The sequence below is a fragment of the Capsicum annuum genome, chromosome 6 (assembly GCF_002878395.1).
Source record: "Capsicum annuum cultivar UCD-10X-F1 chromosome 6, UCD10Xv1.1, whole genome shotgun sequence".
In the NCBI taxonomy this organism is placed as follows: Eukaryota; Viridiplantae; Streptophyta; class Magnoliopsida; order Solanales; family Solanaceae; genus Capsicum; species Capsicum annuum.
Genome location: NC_061116.1, coordinates 104,105,779 through 104,122,152, shown reverse-complemented (window position 1 = coordinate 104,122,152; position 16,374 = coordinate 104,105,779).

Below are 16,374 nucleotides of genomic sequence, written 5' to 3'. Positions count from 1 at the left end.
GAAAAATATATAGTAAAATTTTATTATTGTGAAAGATAAATATAATGCACTATCCAATAATGTTTAATAATATTATATTTTTCATATGCAAATATAGCATCCCCTATTTAATTAATATACTATTCCAGTGAACTATCGATGATTACTATTAGATATGATAGATTATATTAATTTTTATAGTAATAACATGATCAATCGCTCTTAATTAATTATTATGTGTCATCTAAGTATTAAGAAAATAAATAATATTTAATAAAAAATAAAATAGAAATAAAATTTGAAATTAACTTTGAATGTTTTAAATTAAATTTTCATCTTTTGAATGATGGTTTTTCTATATCACTCCTTATTATAAGTCATTTATGTATTAGAAAAATAAAAATAACAAAATGATATGTCAACATAAAATATTTGATTGACTATCAAAATTATATTAGTATCACATAAATTGGGACGGGACAGAAGAAGATATAAAGCAATATATATTATTTGAAAATGAAATAAAAAATACTGTAAATAACAATAATTAACAAGAAAAAAATTGATTGATTTCTGCTTCAGCTGCTTCAATCGTGATTTTAATGTACAGTGATGTTTAAAGAGGGTGAAATGGTATAATGAGATTTAAAGAGAATAAAATGTATGTAGTAAAGTGTGAGAAGAATAAAGCATAAGTAAATTTTATTACTATATTTTAAAGAAATTAAAGAAAAGAAGTATAAAGATTATTTGCAAAAGATTTTTACCAACTAATTGAAATATAAATAAAGTAAATTTAAGTACCAAAAACGTATATCTATCACAAATTTGCTACCAAACACTTCACATTTTCTTAACATTAGCAAATTTTCTATCAAATATGTGTAGCCATCTTTCTCAACTTTTTACAGCTCCTCAATATTAATTAACATTTCTCTGTTTTAAAAATAAAATAAAGAAAAGAAAATCTCAACATTTCCTTCTCTATTTAAAAACAACACTCTTTTCCTATGTTAAAATTAATAATTAAACTAAACAATAGCGAATCTAAGGTGTGTATTCTCTTTATCGGGTAAGTTTACATGATTCTTAATCTTTGCGATATTGAAAATCAATAATCTGCTGGATATTTGATTTAAGCTATTTCATCAGATTTACGCCTCTTTTTTCTTTATATTTTTTATCACAAAATTCAACAAGAAGGTTAAAAAAAGGTTTCAATTGTGATCCCCTCAGCTCAATCATACTAATGAAAATATTCTATTGCTCAAACTTTCTACTCCAAGATAAATTCTAAAACTTAAAACTTGCAATCCACATATTTTACTGTTGGGCCCGTGCTGACACTGGCCTTGCACTTCTAGTATATATATATATATATATATATATACTAGTTTAGTCGCACTTGCCTCGCACTTGTAATATTTGATTATTTAAAATTAAACGATTTTGTATATTGTAAAGATTTTTAATAAAGTGCAAAAAATTTTAAATCACTTCTTAAAGATCATTCACACTTTGATATAATAACAAAAACATAACATATATTTTATTGTAAGCACAAACAAATTTTATCACCAGAAGTTTCCAGTGATTAATGGATCGTAATTTTTGTGTATGTCATGTAGTACCTTTTTTTCTTGCTGCTAGATTAAAGATATAGATATAAATATAGATTATAGATTCACGTACAAAGTGGTACACATATATGAAATATTGATAGATTAATGTTTTGAATTTCTAAGAAAATTAATTTGCCTACCATATTCATATCATAAGGGGAAAAAAATATATCAACGCTAAATTTATTTTTCATATGATATATATATCAGGATTCCTTTTTCTAATATTATTTTCTATATATTTTAGGAATCATATATTTATTTTCTTATATATTTTATTTTAATTTTAGAAGTCCTTAATATAATAAAATAATAATTAAAAAATAATAAAAAATATCTAAAGTAGAGACTTTTAAAGAAAAGTAAAAAAATAATTGTTGCACGTCTATCCCAAAATACCCATTATAAAGATGCGAGTTAGCTCAAAGCAGAAAGTGCATTAATTTTCACACGTTATATGCTTGTATCCTAGTATAGAAACTATTTTCTCGACATTCTACCAGAAAAAGAAAACTATTATCTCGACAAGTTGAATTAAAGCGGTAATGAACTTCCTGACAAGTTAAAATAGTTGATTCTTTTTTAACACTGAATTATGATTATCTAAATTTGCATACTTTGTCAAAGTGACAATCTTAATAACTTGATACGTGTTTCTAAGCTACTTTTAGACTGTAAATATTTACTCTTATGGAGTGTTTACATCAAATTATATAAATTTATTATAGGTAAGTGATTTAAACTAAGGATGTAAACTTGTATGTTAATCAATCATGGTTAAAAATCAACCCCAAAAAAAGAAAAATAAGTAACTTTTAAAAACTTATGTTAGTGTTGGATAAAATTACCTTTGTCAGGGAGAGACACTTTGACATAAATTTTTACCTCAATTTTAAATTTCTTGATATTAGAAGTTTTTACCATAGTTCAAAGAAGGAAAAAAGTGAAATAATTCCTTAGAACCTATACTTTTGGTCCTTAAATTCAACCACAAGGCTCTTTTTCTTGCTAATCCCAGAAATAATGTAGTGCACGTGTTTTTTTTAATAATTGAAACTAAACACGGTGTAATAAACATGTGGACAATTTAAATTCTAATAATAAATAACTTTAGTGCATTGAATATACATAGCAAAATATGAAATTTATTATATCCTAAATTTTAGGTACATAATTCAAATATGGAAAGGTTTAATATCTCAATCTTAATAATTGTAAGTTTTAGAAAATTTTAAAAATAGTAAAAAGACGATTTTATGTCTTTTAATTAACGCCAAAAAGTTCAAACAATACTTCAAAGACATATATATATATGTGTGTGTGTATATATATATATATGCTTCATGTCGTCTATTGATATAAAATGTATAAAAGAAAATAATTTATTGAAAAGCAATGGTTGACTTTAAAGACTAAAGATAGTCAAAATAAAAAAATATTTTTCAACGTCATATAACGGATAATAATAACAAAAACAACAGATACTAATAGATTAGAAACTACAACAAAACAATATGATGTCTTTACAAAAAAATCGCTCAAAGCTCGACCATTCGTCTACCACCTATGGAATACAATAAAACAATATGATGATCGAACTTTGACTTATATACTATATCCCAATTTTGAACTACTACTTTGAATGAAAAAACATGTTTCCAAGTTGCAAAGTATCATCTATTAGAGAAAGGTAGTTCTTTGAATTGATAAAAGAAATTAAAATTACGTCTAAAAATACTTCTTGATCATATTTTGTATGTGCGATAATCATTAAAGCATGTACCAAAAAAATAACAACAGATAAAGTTTGTTAACAAATATAATGATGATATGTTAGATCTCATGATTTATTCAGTATTAAAATAATTGTGTATAATTAAAAATTTAAAAGTGAATTCATATAATGAAGAAGGCTAGACAACTCTAGTGATGAATGTAAGAAGAAAGCTTTAATTAATCATCAATCATCAAATTCGAAACAAAATAAGAAGAAAACACAGAAATAGAAGAATCACACATATTTTTTCAAGTAAAATTTGATCAATATACTACTTAAATAGAATTATAGACATTTTTTTATATAAGGTAAAATTCTATATAATTTAGAGATTTTTACATAAGGTATAATTCTAATTGATTTTGAAGTGTTAAGTATTACTATTTCTTAGCTGAATCAAATAATTTGTTTTCTTTTTATGAATATATTTTTTTAAAATAAAAATTATATTTTGATTAGTAAATTTTTTCCTTAAAAGCTGCATGAGTAATTTTTTTTCAATAACTATAAATTTGATTCTTAATTTTGTTTCCTTTTCCATCATTTTCTCCTATTACGTTGTGGAGGACTCCAAAAAAAAAATTACATGTTACATTTAATTCCTTTTTTATTATTTAAAATTAAATGATATATATATATATATATATATATATATATATACTAGTTTAAAGAACAAGCAGAACAAAATAAAGAAAAAGATACGAATATGAATTTAATGTTAAATTTAGCAATATGTAATATGTGCTATATAGATGAATATACGTGCGCATTTAAAGAATATTATTATAAAGGAACATATAATATAGAAGAAAGTAAAGAAATAAGAAAATTATATTTTACTAAATTATCTGAACCATTTAGTTCAAAAATAATAAATAATTGGGATGAAGCAAAAATAGTAGATACCCAGGAGCAAGAATAAATTTTTACTACAATGGTATAGAAGTATATGTGAAAAATATAGAGAAGAAATAAAAATGGAAAAAACATTAATAAGAAATTTAGCATGTTGCAAAGATAAAATAGTACCTCAATTTGGATGTGAAGAAAGATATTATATGAAAAGAAAAAGACATAAGAAATATAAGAAATACATAAAATCAAAATATAAATATAAGAAACCAAGAAAAAGATATTATGTAAAAAATTATAAACATAAAAGACCATATATAAAAAAGAAATCTATAAAAGAATGTATTTGTTATAATTGTGGGAAACGAGGACATTTAGCTAGAGATTGTAAATTACTAAGAAACTCAAAAAATAAACAAATATCAAAAATAAAAATACAAAATACAAAATATATACAGATAGATTATATAGATTATGAATTAGAAAGTGAAGATTTATATATGAAATTTTGGAGGATGAAACAGATAATGAAATAGATAGTGAATTAGATGAATCAAATGACTGAAGAAGATATAAAAATGAACCAAATAACTGAAGAAGATATAAAAATAATAACAAAGTACGAATATTTAAATGAAGAAGGAACAGATCAAAAAATAATATTTGATAGTAATATATTTGACGAAATAAAAGAAAAAGAGTTAGACTTAAGTGTAGAAAAAATATTTAAAATACCAACAATAAAAAATATATATTTAGTAGAAAAAAGGAAGAATACTACGTAGTAAGTCAAAAGGAACATGTAATAGATTGTAGATATTCAAAAGGAAGAGCTAGCATAGCACTAGTAACAAAAAGAATAATTAATAAAGAAATAAACGATATAAAAAATAAAGACCCAATAAAATATGTACACCTTGGAGGAATAGAGATATTAATAAAAGTATGTTTTAGAGAAGGAATAGATACACCAATAGAATTATATTTAGCAAATGATAGGATTATAAACCTATAGAAAAAGGTATAATAACTGCCATAAAAGGAAATTTAATATACCAAAAATTTTAATTTATAACTAGTGCGAATTATTCAGTAGCAATAACAGATAAAAATATAGATAAATCATTAGTATTATATTGAAAAATATCAGGGATAGAACTAACCCCAGGAAGTAAAATATTTATAGAAAGATGTAAAGATTTATATGTATTAACAACAAAACATAAAATAACAGGAAAAATAAAAGTAATAAAATACAAATAGAAAGTCCTTTTGAACAATTCATAAAAACAATTGATAATAATGACTATAGTTACAAGAATATAGATATAGAAGAAAATTTAAAATTAATAAATGATAGGATAAGTACATCAAAAAGAATAGCTCACGAAAAATCAGAATCATCAAGTTCATAAAAAAGAACAAGTTATGAAACAACTTCAACAGTTAATTTAAATTAATATTATATAACGGTAACAATAAATGAAAAAAAATATTTAATAATCTTAAACATAGGACAAGAAAAAAATTATGTAGCAAAATATCTAGTAAAAAATAAAGAAATAAAAGCTAATAGTAATATATGCCCAGATTTACCAAGAAGCCTAATAAACATTAAAGATACGGCAAAAAAAAGAAATAATAATAGGAGTTAGAAAAATAAAAATAGAATTTAAAATAAAGGAAGAAATGCAAAAAACAGATATAATATTAGGAATAAAATTGTTAGAACAAGTAAAACCATACAATATAGAACATACACAATTATCTATAATGTATAATAAAGAAAGGTTATTCATAAAAAGAACTTTAATATGATATGAAAATATATGTACTTGTAAAAATAATAGTAGAAGAATATTATAATAGATATTATACACCTATGATAGATACAGGAGCAGAAGCAAACTTATGTAGATACAACTGTTTACCAGAAAATAAATGGGATAAATTAAAAACACCAATAGTAGTCAAAGGATTTAATAATGAACAAAGTTTAATTACATATAAATCTAAAAGTGTAAAAATACAAATATGGGATAAAATAATAACAATAGAAGAAATCTATAATTATGAACTAACATCAAAAGATATGCTTTTAGGAATGCCCTTTTTAGATAAATTATACTCACATATAATAACTAAAACAAATTGGTAATTTACAACACCATGTAAATAAAAAGTAAGAGCAAAAAGAGTTATTAATAAAATAAGAAAGAAAATTGATTGGATAAAAGGAAGTGAAAAAATTACACAAAAGTTAGAAAATATAAAAAATACAGAAGACACAGTATAACTAGTTGTATTTTCGATAAATAAAAAAAAAATAACTAAACTATATTTTCAATAGATAAGGTAGAAATAATAAAAAAAATTAGAACAATTATATAGTGAAGATCCATTAAAAGGATGGAAAAAACATAAAACTACTATAAAAATTGAATTAATAGATAAAAATAACATAATAACTCAAAAACCATTAACATATAATTTTGACGATTTAAAAGAATTTAAAATGCATATAGATGAATTACTAGAAAAACAATGTATACTAAAAAGTAATAGTAAACACAATAGTCCAGCATTTATAATAAATAAACATAGTGAACAAAAAAGAGGTAAAAGTAGAATGGTTATTGATTATAGAAATTTAAATGCAAAAACTATGACATATAATTATCCAATACCAAATAAGATATTAAAAATAAGACAAATACAAGGATATAACTATTTTAGTAAATTTGACTGTAAATCAACATTTTACCACTTAAGGTTAGAAGAAGAATCTAAGGAATTAACCGCATTTACAGTACCACAAGGATTTTATGAATGAAACGTATTACCATTTGGATATAAAAATGCATCAGGTAGATATCAACACTTTATGGATAGTTATTTTAAACAATTACCTAATTGTATAGTACACATAAATGATATATTATTATATACAAAAACTAAAGAAGAACATTTAAAATTATTGGGATAATTTATAGATATAATAGAAAAATCGGAAATAAGTTTAAGTGAAAAGAAAACCAAAATTATGATAAACCAGATAGAATTTTTAAGAATACAAATAGAAAAAAGTGGAGTAAAAATGCAACAACATATAGTAAAAAAAATAATAAATTCAAAAGAAGAATTAGATACAAAAAAGAAATTACAATCATTTTTAGGATTAGTAAACCAAGTAAGAGAATATATACCAAAATTAGCAGAAAATCTAAAGCCTTTACAGAAAAATTTTAAAAGGATGTAGAATATAATTACAACGAAGAAGATAAAAAACAAGTCCAAAAAATAAAAATACTTTTGAAAGAATTACCAAAATTACAATTTCCAGACGAAAATAGAAAGTTTATATATATAGTAGAAGCAGATGCGAGTGAATGTAGTTATGGAGGAGTACTTAAATATAGGTATGAAATGAAAAATTAGAATATCATTGCAGATACTATTCAGGAACATTTAATGAAACAGAAATAAAATGGGAAATAAATAGAAAAGAATTATGTTCATTATATAAATGTTTATTAGCATTTGAACCATATATTGTATATAACAAATTTATTGTGAGAACAGATAATACCCAGGTTCGATGGTGGCTAACAAAGAAAATACAAAATTTAGTTACTACAAAAGAGATCCGGAGACTAGTATTGAATATATTAAATTTTACATTTACAATTGAAGTAATTAGTACTAACAAAAACTTTATTGTAGATTACATATCAAGACAAAGCTACACAGACTGATATAATAGAAGATGATGCTTTAGAAAAGATACTCAAAACCCTAACTATGCTTTCAATGATAGTGGACAGCATGAGTAATGAAATAGAAAAGCTAAAGACTAATGAAGTTAAACTGAAGTCTAAAGCTGCAAATCAGCTAACTCAGCAGTGTGCAGAGCTATGTCGATCGGAAGACATTAAAATTCCAGAGCTAGAAGGAGACGTTGGGACACTTCATAAAACCCATAATGTTTATCAATCTACAATTGCAGGTACAAGCAAAGAAGTTAGTAGACAAAGATACCAGAAAATGAACATGAATAAGATATTTGAGATAAATAATATCTGAAAAACGTAAAGAATTAATAATAAGGATAGAAAGACTACAGTATAACATAATTGCTGGAGTTAGTAAAAATTCAATAAATGCACAAAAAGAAGAAATATCAAATTTAGAATCAACCATAGATAGTCTAGAATATACATACCAACATGATCTATTAACAATTAAATAGAAATGAACAAAGAAGAATTTATAATAGACGAAAAAATATATGAAAACCATGAAGGATTAAAAATAAAAATAGTATTTTCTAATCTAGGAAGAAGGTATAAGAAAATAGGTGAACATTTATATTTAATGTTAGAAAAAAGAAGAATTAAAATTAGAAGATAAGTTGGCAGCCATGGTAAGAATAGAAAGAGAAAACGAAGAGATAGATAGAAAAAAGGAAATAGATAAAATAAAACAACAAACTACAGAAGAAATACAAAAAATAGAAGAAACTAAAAATAGTAGGATTGCTGAATTAGAAAAAGAACTACAAATGCTAAAAGACTTGTATGAAAAAAGACAGAAAAAAAAGAAGAAAAGGATAAAGAAAAAAAATTATTAATTGAGATAAATCAATTTAAAGAAAAATTAGAAATAAAAAATAAAGAACTAGAAACCATTGAATTAGAAATAAATACAATAGATGCTGAAGAAACAAATAATTATGACTCGGAAGGTAGTGAAACATATACAGAAATTCTAGAAAACATAGAAAAACTAGAAATTAATGAAAAATAAGAAGTAATTAATAAAGAAAATCTAGAACTAATAAATACAGAAGTAAATACTCTAGATAAAAATATAATACCTAGTACATTAGAAATAAGAAAACCAACCTATAATTACAAAAATAAGCTTAAAAGATATAATCCAAAGGATGAATATAATAAATGAACACGAAAACAAATAATTAATTACAAATTTTTAGATATAGATTGTGTAATAGACACAAATAAAATAATACAACTATGGGTAGGATACATGTCAAAATAATTATTAGATAATAAAATAGATTCAACAAACACACCAGAATATATAGAAAAGGCATTAATAGGAGCAGTAAAATTATGATTTTTAAACCTAGCCGAAGCAAGTAAAAAAGTATTAAGATCTGATACAAAAACAGAAGGAACATCAACATCTACAAAAATATTACCAACAGAAATGTTGAAAAAATACGAATAGGAATTTAATGTTAAATTCCTATTTGATTATTTAAAATTAAACAATTTTGTCTATTGCAAAGTTTTTAATAAAGTGCAAAAAAGTTTAAATCACTTCTTAAATATCATTCACACTTTAATATAATAACAAAGACATAACATATTTTATTGTAAGCACAAACATATTTTACCACCAGAAGTTTTAAGTGATTAATGAATCGTCACTTTTGCATATGTCATGTAGTACCTTTTTTTCTTGCTGCTAGAGGCTAAGAGAGACGCGTCGATTTGAACCTTATTTGTGGTACTATTATTTTTTCTATATTGAAAATATTTTCTTACTTTTAAAGTTAAATCTCTAGAAATCTTTAATTACTTACGTAAAACTTTTAAATATTTGGTACTTCTTATATTTTTCTTATTCTAACGCTTTCATATTTATTTATATATTTTTAAGATTTCTTAAAACCAACTTTAGTTGGTTTAGAATTCTTAAATTATTGAAAAATTTAATAGTTGTCATTAATTTTGATGACCTCGAATAAGGAAAGGTTTAATATAAATATTTAATTAATTTTCAACTCTTAAATATTTAAAACAGTAGTGAAAATATGATTTTGTCTAAAACAGAGACTCTTAGATATAAATTATAGATTATAGATATAGATATAAATATAGATTATAGATTCACGTACTAAGTGGTACACGTCTATGTAATATTGATAGATTAACGTTTTGAAGTTCTAAGAAAATTAATTTCCCACCTATATATTCATATCATAAGGGAAAAAAAATATATCAACGCTAAATTTTTTTTCATACAATATATATTAGGAGTTCTTTTTCTAATATTATTTTCTATATATTTTAGGAATCATATATTTATTTTCTTATATATTTTATTTTAATTTTAGAAGTCCTTAATATAATAAAATAATAATTAAAAAATAGTAAAAAAATAATTTTATCTAAAATAGAGATTTTTAAAGAAAAACAAAAAAATAAATGTTGCACGTCTATCCCAAAATACTCATTATAAAGATGCGGGTTAGCTCAATGTAGAAAGTGCATTAATTTTCACACGTTATATGCTGGTATCCTAGTATAAAAACTATTTTCTCGACATTCTACCCAAAAAAAAAACTATTATCTCGACAAGTTGAATTAAAGCGGTAATAAACTTCCTGACAAGTTAAAATATTTGATTCTTTTTTAACACAGAATTATTATTATCTAAATTTGTATATTTTGTCAAAGCGACAATTTTAATAACTTGATACGTGTTTCTAAGCTACTTTTAGACTGTAAATATTTACTCTTATGGAGTGTTTACATCAAATTATATAAATTTATTATAGGTAAGTGATTTAAACTATGGATGTAAACTTGTATGTTAATCAATCATGGTTAAAAATCAACCCCCAAAAAAAGAAAATAAGTGACTTTTAAAAATACATGTTAGTGTGGGACAGAATTGCATTTGTTAGGGAGAGACTTTTTGATATAAATTCTTACCTCAATTTTAAATTTCTTGATATTAGAAGTTTTTACCATAGTTCAAAGAAGGAAAAAAGTGAAATAATTCCTTCGAACCTATATTTTTGGTCCTTAAATTCAACCACAAGCCTCTTTCTCTTGCTAATCCCAGAAATAATGTAGTGCACATGTTATTTTAATAATTGAAACTAAATACGGTGTAATAAACATATGGACAATTTAAATCCTAATAATAAATAACATCATCGCATAAAATATATATAGCAAAATATGAAATTTATTATGTCCTAAATTTTAGGTACATAATTCAAATAAGGAAAGGTTTAATATCTAAATCTTAATAATTGTAAGTTTTTTTTTTTTTTTTAAATAATGAAAAGACGATTTTGTGTCTTTTAATGAAGGCCAAAAAGTTTAAACAATACTTTTCTCTCTCTATATATGCTTCATGTCGATCCATTAATATAAAATCTATAAAAGAAAATAATTTATTGAAAAACAATGGTTGACTTTAAAGACCAAAGATGGTCACATAAATAAAAAATTATTTTTCAACGTCACATAATGGATAATAATAACAAAAGCAACAAATATTAATAGATTATAAACTACAACAAAATAATATGATTAGATCTAATCTTTACACAAAAATCAGTCAAAGCTCAAACATTCATCTACCACCTATAAAATACGATAAAACAATATGATAGATCGAACTTTGACTTATATACTATATCCCAATTTTGAACTACTACTTTGAATGAAAAGAACATGTTTTCAAGTTGCAAAGTACCATCCATTAGAGAAAGGTAGTTCTTTGAATTGATAAAAGAAATTAAAATTACGTCTAAAAATACTTCTTGATCATATTTTGTATGTGCGATAACCATTAAAGTTTGTACAGAAAATAACAACAAATAAAGTTTGTTAACAAATATAATGATGATATGTTAGATCTCATGATTTATTCACTGTTAAAATAAGTGTGTATAATTAAAAATTTAAAAGTGAATTCATATAATGAAGAAGGTTAGAAAACTCTAGTGATGAATGGAAGAAGAAAGTTTTAATTAATCATCAATCATCAAATTCAAAACAAAATAAGAAGAAAACATAGAAATGGAAGAATCACACGTATATCTTCAAGTAAAATTTGATCAAAATACTACTTAAATAGAATTATAGATGTTATTTTTATATAAGGTAAAATTCTATATGATTTAGAGATTTTTATATAAGGTATAGTTCTAATTGATTTCGAAGTGTTTGCGATTTCTTAACTGAATCAAATAATTTGTTTCCTTTTTATGCATAGATTTATTCTGTTAAAAAAGGTATATTTCGATTAGTAAAATTTTTTCCTTAAAAGCTGCATGCGTATTTTTTTTTTCAGTAACTATAAATTTGATTCTTAATTTTGTTTCCTTTTCAATCGTTTTCTCCTACTATGTTGCGGAGGACTCCAAAAAAAAAAAATTTACTTTTTACATTTAATTTCTTTTAGTTGTGAGATTCCTCCTTTTCTTTTTTTCCCTTTTCTGTATCTTAAGTATTTAAATAATAATTTTATTTTAATTATTTGAAAAAAAAAAATAGTAAATGAAGATAATGAAGGACAAAAGGTTCAAATCACTTTTCTAAAGATTTTTACACTTTTAATATATTATAGATATAGATTATAGATTATAAATATAGATTATAATATAAATTATAGATACATGTGTATATATATATGTATGTATGTATATATATATGTATATATGTATGTATATATATATGAATATATATTTCAAATCTTTCGAATCGGTTCGTATTGTAAATGCACCCAACCACATTAAAATTGAGAAACCGTAATATTGTAAAAATGAATTTTTAAATCAGTGTGAATTATATAATTCAAATTGTATTATCCAAACTGTTTCAAATTGATTCGAAATGAATTTTTAAATCAGTGTGAATTATATAATTCAAATTGTATTATCCAAACTGTTTCAAATTGATTCGAAAATTCGAGTTGATTCAATTGTGCATAATACTAGATACATCTCACAGTCTGGAGATTGGATATTCCTTAGTTCCTATTATAAGGTGGCATTAGTTGCATCTCTTTGCGGGGAAAAAAAAAAGATATACCATTAAAACGGGTTGTACGTCTTTTGCTCATTTGAATATTTTAATTGTATATAGCTCGAATTTGATAATACGTTCTCTCCGTATGTTATTCTGCACCATTTATGTCTAATAAAATCTTGTCCACGAATTTGTATGTTATATCAAAGTTGCTCTATCAAAGTAGTGACCTAAAATGCAATCTTCACATGCAATTGATAGATGACAAGTAGCAAATGAACTTGTGGCATAAAATTTCTGCTAGTTGGTATCATGTTTGGATTCTCATGTGATTGTTTCAATCAGTAAATACATATCTTATCACTAGCAATTTATCACACGTGTGTCACATGATTTCAAGTGACTTATTAGATTGAAATGTATAGATGTGGTGCTATATATATATATATATTATAGAGACGTAGTACATGTTAACTCTTCAAAAAGTAATAACGTGTCATGCTATGGCTTCATAATAATAAAAATAATAATCTTTTTTTGTGTTTCTAAACTAGGTGTATCTAATTTTTTTATGCTTTTTTTTTTTTTTTTTTGTACATTTTACTTTACTCTATATTAGAAGAATGAATGGAGAGGAGCTTAGGGTTAACGTGTGTATGTGTTGTCTGCTTCATTTGTTTTAATCGTAATTTTATTATATTATTTTTAATTAATTATTATAAGTATTTACATATTAAAAAAATTAATAATATTTAATATGAAAAAGTAATATAGACATTTATGACATATCTGCTTCACCAGCTTCAATCATAATTTTACTATATCATTGCTAATTAATTATTATAAGTTATATAAGTATTAAATTAATAATAATATTTAATTAAAAACAGATAAAATAGACATAAAATGATAAAACAATTCTTAATGTTTTAAATTAATTTTACGTTTTATATGAGGTCCATATAAATTTTTTTTACAAGTATTTTTAATAGTAATTATTCTATATTACTTAGTTAGTATAAGTCATTTAAGACATGTCTATTTCGTTGCTTCAATTGCGATTTCACTATATCACCCCTAATTAATTATTATGGTCATCTAAGCATCGTGTCACTTAAATTGGAATAGAAGAGAAAGTATTGTTAATCACAATGATTAAAAACTTAAATTATTTAAAATATATAATTAACTATCAATGTCACAAAAGTTTGGAGAATGAAAGTAACATATATTATTTGAAAATTACATAAAAAATTATTATAAATTATAATAGTTAATAACTTAAAATATCTAAAAAAATATTAATTTCTTCTATATTTTTCAAAACACGTAAAAAAAAATACTATAAATCACAATAATTAACAACTTAAAAAATTTAAAGGTCACATGCCTGCATTGTCACAACTTCATTGATCCTTTCCCATGCCTCCATTTTTTATTCCATTTTAATTTATTTATCTTATTTTTTAAATTTGTTATATATTTCAAAACAATACGTAAAGAATACTATAAATCACAATAATTAATAATTTTAAAAAATTTAAAAATATAAATATTTGTTGACTCTCGAAATTATATAAGTATCACTAAATTGGAATAGAAGAAAAAGTATAATAAATCACAATAATTAAAAATTTAAATTATTTTTAAAATATAATTGATTATCAATTCCACAAAAGTTTAGACAAGGAGAATGACACATATTATTTAAAAATGACATAAAAATATTATAATTATAGTAGTTAACAACTTAAAATATTTAAGAAAAATAATTTATTATATATTTCTTAAAAAAGTAAAACATACTATAAATAACAAACAATAATTAGCTTAAAAAGTTTAAAATATATAAATATTTGGATGACTCTCGAAATTATATCAGTGTCATTTAAATTAAAATAGAAGAAAAAATATCATAAATCACAATAATTAAAAACTTAAATTATTTTAAAAATATTATTGACTTCAATGTCACAAAAGTTTGAAATAGAAAGTAACATATATTATTTAAAAATTACATAAAAATTATTATAAATTAAAATAATTAACAGCTTAAAATATCTTATAACTTATTAAAAATATGATTGATTATCTAAATTCTATTTGTGTCACATAAATTGAGATTAAAAAAAATCTTGATATTGTTATTAAACAAGAAAGAATAAAAAAGAAGAGTAGAGAGAATAGAGAGAGTAATTGTTATTTCTTCTCTTGAGGGATGAGAGATCGTATAATTGTCAATACAATGAACATAACTCCTCTATTTATAGGAGATTTTTTTTTTCAAATTTCCCCTATAAATAGAGGGGTTTTTTCATTGTATTGACAATTATACGATCTCTCATCCCTCAAGAGAAGAAATAAGAGTCACTCTATCTATTCTCTCTACTCTTCTTCTTATTCTTTATTATTTTATAACACGTTATCAGTACGAGACTCTGCCAAATAAGGTGAGATTATAAATCTATAGGTAAAGGTTAGTAATTCTTTATGTTATTTGTATTTTTCTATTAATGATATAATTATTATTGAATTTGGGGAAAAATAATTGGTTTGGAACCATTTATGTTTTAAATTCATTCCTCAAGAACAATATCATCAAAAGAAATGATAATATTTGGGTTCAAGTCTCATCGATTTATGCCTAAGACGCCTTTATATGGATAAAATATTGAGTTTGAATCTCAATACACCATATTGATGATATTGTGATGGCTAAGGCAAAATAATGGGTATTGGGTGAAAAATCATGAAATTCGACCCATTGAATATGCTCCATTCCATAAAGTGAATGTGGTATATATGATAAGTCTGAAATATGACAACTTACTTCATTCTTGATGTATATGTGGTAGCAGTGCATAATATGTCTGAAAGAAGACAAGTGATTGAATGCACAAATATAATAATGATCATAAAAAATGATGATATTTTCACACGCTTATATGATTATAAGATATGCTAGAGAAAAATTCTCTACATCATATGTATGCCTCGATTTTCTTTTGAAGTAGCAAAATCTTGAAAGAGGTTATAAGCTATCATAATCTGATACGCTTAAGGCACGATTATATTCCATTCCTGGGGAATGAGAAACTTATTAATGCAAACGTGCACTTGATTGTGATTGTATCACAACTCACCTCCGAAAGAGGTTGAATAATTTTGAAATCTACTTCTGAAGTAGTAAATCTGAAATTTATTCATGTAATAGTAAATCTGAAATTTACTAAAGAAAAAGTACATGTCATGGTAAACTTGGAGTTTTCTAGAATAAAAGTTCATAAATTGATATGAATGATTGTGAAATCTTGAAGATGTGTATGTATTGAAGAATTAGAAGATT